This window comes from Hippocampus comes, unplaced genomic scaffold (genome assembly GCF_001891065.2).
Source record: "Hippocampus comes isolate QL1 unplaced genomic scaffold, H_comes_QL1_v1.1 scaffold237, whole genome shotgun sequence".
In the NCBI taxonomy this organism is placed as follows: domain Eukaryota; kingdom Metazoa; phylum Chordata; class Actinopteri; order Syngnathiformes; family Syngnathidae; genus Hippocampus; species Hippocampus comes.
The window spans coordinates 1,475,386-1,480,775 of record NW_017806159.1 but is presented as its reverse complement, the minus strand read 5'-3'; the positions used below and the strand labels follow the sequence as shown (position 1 = coordinate 1,480,775).

Sequence of the window (5,390 nt, the reverse complement as noted above, 5' to 3'; positions counted from 1 at the left end):
ACCAGTTGATCCAATTTTCATGTCTTATATACACTTTTTAACTCAGTTCTTAATAACAATTTGTAAAACAAAAGATAAAACATACCAAACAAATAAAGTAGTGAGATAGGAGTGAGATATAATAAGTAACATTGCAAACAAGAATATCGGTGACACTAAAGATTTCTGAATGGATATCAATCTTCTTTTCTGAATTATTATATCAAGATACCTGAAATAAGTATCGATTTCAATCAAAACTAGTTTAAATAATGGAATGGAATTGATGAATATACACTTATTGAAATGAAACTTTCCTAACAAAATATACACATTTCTAATGGTACACAGTTTTTAATCTTTTGATTTGAATAGAGTGATTTTTTTTTTATTTGTAGTATATTTTATTTTTTATTTGTGGTATATAACTCTCAAGTTCATTCCAAAATGCAGCACGAATATGGCAATTAAAAAAAAATCTGTTAAAAAAGGATATTATGTAATATATACGTTTAAAAAGTGATGTCATCCATCCATCATCCATTGAGACGGTCATGTCCTAACCCGTTTCCAACGTTGGAAGTTGTTAAAACTGACAAAAGGCAACCGAACTCTAAATTAACTGTTAAAATATGAATTCGTTGTTTATCGTAGTGTTCTGGCTGTTTTTTTGTTTGTTTGTTTGTTTTAAATAATAACTAAAGGAAGGTGTACACGAGTATGCCTCCACTGTCCGACGGCAGCCTCAATGGCACACAGACCTGACCTAGAATTGCTACTTAGAATTCGGAGCAAACCATTTTAGCGCAACGGAGAGGGGTGCAGCTGTCGGCGGTAGTGCTCGTAGAGCGACGTCAGGAAATCTTGACTGAGCAATGGAGTAGGACCACTGGAAAAACTCGGGTGAAGGGGGGGGAGACGTGTTTGTATTTTATTATGGTGCCGCGACCATGTTGTGATTTTGGCGTGCAACGACGGAGGATTTAAAAGTCCCAGGTGAGTGTCATGTTTTTGCTGGCCCTTGACGAATCCAGGTGGATAAGGAAAAAGAAGTGTCGCCAGTGAGAAGGCACAGTTCGCCTCCTGGCAACGGGGCACACGCGGGGTTCTCCTCCCGGGGACAGCTCACTCCGGTATCCGTCCGTCTCCCTCCCGACCGAAACCCCCCTCCCCACCCACCCGAAGACTCTTCGGCTGCTGGCTAGCCAAGCCCCGCGTCGCGTCCACAGCCGTGGCGGACAACCGAGGCGCTCCTTTTCCACGTTACAGAAGCCCCATTTTTTTTCTCCCCTTGCTCTTCCCCCTCCTCCTCCCATTCCCACCAAGCAACCAGCGCGACAAAAGCGGATTATTCAGGATGGTCTCGGCATGGCGCAAAAGCCGCGGAGAAATGCTGTTTTTTTAGCCGCCGACAGCGGAGGACCGCCCGAGCTTGTTGGTGAAAATGGAAAAAAAGGATACAATGCCCGCCACGCGTGTTGTGCATTCCACTGGAGCCCCGCGGACGTGGGGTATTGTATTTTTTTGTTCTCATTCTAAATAATAATAATAGGAATAATAATAATTGCTCTTTGGTGTGATTTGTACACGGTGGCGATGGGAGATTATAAAGGCCTTGAGCCTTCTCATTTTAATTGTTACATTGTTAACGGAGCTAGCATAACTTGAAAAACGCACGCCCGCCGACCAAGGGCCCTCACACTGGGGGCTTTCTCTTTATGAAGCCACGGCGAGACCATGAAGGCACCCTTGGTGTCGCTTTTCCGGCCGGGCGAGACGTCGTTGTTCTCACCGTCCACTGGCCTCCCTCTTCGGGGAAGACTTTGTTTGCGCTGGCCGAGAGGCTCCATGAATGCTCAAGTCCTCCTTCCAACACCACCCCCCTCCCCACCACCACCACAGCAGGAGCTCTGTGGCCAAAGAGGAACAACTTTTTTTTTTCAGGGGAAAGATGGGAGGAAAAAAAAAGTTCCTGGACTTTTTCAAGCGCAATCCGCTTGACTTTTTTTTTTTGTATCCGCCAAGAATTGTCCTAGTGGGGCGCTGAGATTCAGTCAGGGGGGGTGGCGGAGGACTCTCGACTGATGCGTAGCCGATGTGTGCTTTAAGTTTATTTATAGTTTGGGGTTTGTAAGTGTGCGTGTGTGCCTGTGCGTGTGCGTGTGTGTGTGTGTGTGTGTTCGGAGCCCGTTTGTGAGGAACTTTGTGCGGCTTTGTGCTGTGTCACACAGATTTGAAACACGCTTAAGTGTGTGCAGCTTTGTTTCTTTTGGACCAGCGCCACAGGTTCTTGTAGTGCTAGCATACATTTTCTGGTGTCCACAGTCGACAATAGTTAAATTTTTAAAGTCTAACAATTTGGTCATGAGTTTTTAATCACCGTTAAAAGCTTATGTTTTGTCACACAATGGTAACCTTTTAGGTGATGCTCTTATCAGGTTGGGGCAGGTAAGGGCTTCTTGGCACAACTAAACATGCTAAAGCCAGTTAGGGTGAAAAAGGACACTATCCACAAGTTATTAAGAGTACCCTTTGTCATGTGTTGCCTTATTAACCTACACAGGCATTAAAATTCTGATTTATAATGTGTAGCAATGATTTTTTTCAGCTATTATTATTATTATGAGCTCAATGCTAAAGCTGTCTTTAATTGGTGGTCACCATCCACAGTTCTTCTACCTTTCGTACACTTAAAATGTTTCCCTTTTCATTTGTTGCTTAAACTTATAAAACCACACAGGCAGTAAAATGCACATTGCATACACACACACGCGCACACACACACACACACACACACACACACACACACACACACACACACACACACACACGTTCTTTGTGTGCCATTTTGACCTAATATCGACTGTTATTCCTAACATTTTTTGCTCTTCCCAGAAGATAAAATAGCCTATCTGGACCGATGTTGCACACAGCTAAATGCAAAAGCTAGCATTCAATTAAACACTATCCACCGCTTCTCATTAGGTTTTATCAGACTTACAAGTGTTCCCCTTATTTGTTGTCTTTACATGCCTACCAAATTGAAGGGAGAGTTTTCAGTTGCAACCGTGTGTCATCCAAAGCTAAACATGCAGGCAAACACACGTTGCAGCCGGACAGGTCACCCAGCACCCTCGGTTTTGTTGGCTGGATTATTTACCTGTGGTTAGCAACGAAAGTTAAAAAGAAGGTCTTGGACATTCCTTGAGAGAAAACAAGGATAACATCAAAAACTCCATCATGAATAAGTCATGCTAGCAATGTACATTCTTAGAGTGTATGTGTTTGGATACAAACAGCATTGCAATACAAACTTACACGGTGTTGACTGATATTTTGAGCTGTTATTTTCATTAAGAGTGGCTCTGAACTTAGGAGAGGTTAAAATGGCAAATCTGTGTTACTCAAGAGCTAAATGCTGCGAGCGAGCTTTCACATGGATATACACAGGTTACTTTTCTGTCTTATCCATATTAAAGGGAATTTAAACTGATGGAGACATAACAGTTTTTGTCACTAAACATTTTATGGCCTTTTGTAGAGGTTAAGATGCTAAGTATGGTTTCTGTTTCACCCACAGCGAAGCATGCTCCAAACTAGCGTTTACTTTGAATAGCAACAATTGCATCCTCCTTTGGGTTGATAAATTGTTTCCCATGGTGTTTTGATTCCCTCCAAAGCATACACAGATGAAGGAATGCGATGTGTGACCTTTATGACTGTTATTGTGAAGGGAACTTTTTTCCTCAGCTTATTGTAGTGGTTAACTTTAAAATTGCCAGTTGGGTAGCTTAGCATCAACCACGGCTGAACTACTAAAGAATGTGGATTGACATGTTCTTATGCCCTTGTTTCATTTTATTGCCTTCCAATAGCCTACGGATAATGGAATTTAGATTTCTAGGGTGTGTCACCTTCATCAATAATGATTTATTTTTATTTTTATTGGTGGTAGTAGTAGTAGTAGTAGTAGTAGTTGTGTCTGAGTCGCTTTTGTAACTCCATTAATACCATCTTCTAAGTAAAGCTGTTCTCAGGTTAGAGCCTAAAGTCACATGTGCAATAATTTTTCAGTTAAAACACACACACGCACGTGCACACACACACTGTGAAACCTTTTGATACAAGTGATGGCATAGAAAAGCATCTGGATAGTTAGTGGGCAGCTAATTAGCAGCTAATGCTAGCAGTCACTGTGTATATTCTTCCCAAAGCAAACCCCAGTGATTCCTTTGGCAATCAGTGTCGCACATGTGCTGAGTTCATGCTTTGATGCTTGCAGAACTGAGGTCTAATGAGATATTATGAGACGTTGCTTGATGTTTTTAATTTTGTTGTGTGTGAGGCTTTTATTTGGTCATATTCAAAATTTCTTTTTGAAACTTTTGAGGTGTTCAGATTTTGAGGTATCGCGGTAGCCACAACATGCCACCTTGTTGTTCCAGTGTTAAGAGATGTTAGTCACCCAAATCTACGAGACAAGAAATTTTCCCTTGTGACATTCCGGTAACATTTATAGGCATAAAAAGGTACTTTTGGTTGAATTGAAATGTTTAAGAAAGCGTTTCTTTTGTCCCTTTTTGTGCCTCAGAAGAAAGTATTTCATGGCTATGTGTATGCACTTGGTTTCCATGCACACAAGGCACACTTTCTTATTTGAAGACTGAGGGCCCCCTCAATTGCTAAGCAACACCGCTGTCTGCTTGCATCATTAATTTATGTGATGCACACAGGTTCTTATTTATCTCTTCTTCCAATTTGACGCTGTCGTCTTTTCATTATAGTGACCTGTCATACATTGTTGGCAATAAACTGGTACCCATTCCATGAGAGTTGTCGTTGTCAGAATTGGTTGACTTAAAAAAAAAAAATTCACATTGAGATGAACTGTATTTAGAATTCAGTGGGGGTCCTTGTTCAGTGTACGACATTTTGAGGTTATGAACGGCACACTGTTAACTAGTTTGGCAAGCAGCATAAGAATTTTTACTTACGCAGTGTTTCAGGTTACATTGCCATAGGAACAGATGTCGGTCATAAGACGAGGAACACCCTGTAATTTTTTCCAGGGTCCAGACTGTCTCCAAAGCAAAACCTTTAACTTGAGCGAAAACGTTTGACGTTAAATTGTCATGTAATCACCATTGTATTGAAAACAATAAAACGCTCAGAGGAGTGGGCCAAAAAAACCTCACTTGGCTGATGCACCTCACGTCTCGTTTTTTTTGACATTACTGTCACACAAGTATAAAATTCAATCAACCGCTAATTAAATATATGTTGAAACTACACGGCCAATATAAAGTGGCAACATCACAAATAGATAGACGCAAATGTGCAAGCACCGGTCACACAGCATCCAAATCGAAGTCCTTTGTTTAGCAAAAAAAAAAAAAAAATATATATATATA

At 41.2% G+C, this 5,390-nt stretch overlaps 1 protein-coding gene across 2 annotated transcripts in view; it reads left to right on the top strand.

The window, feature by feature from the left end:
- Window positions 1–799: 799 nt before the first annotated feature.
- The window catches only part of bcl9 (BCL9 transcription coactivator), a 35,962-nt gene continuing 31,371 nt past the window's right edge, over window positions 800–5,390 (top strand). The window contains exon 1 of one of the 2 annotated variants that reach the window (XM_019895429.1): window positions 800–975. The gene's annotated coding sequence lies outside the window, so the exon portion shown is untranslated. Of the gene's footprint in view, window positions 1,491–5,390 lie in introns of both variants that reach the window. The other variant, XM_019895428.1, reaches the window with a different exon arrangement.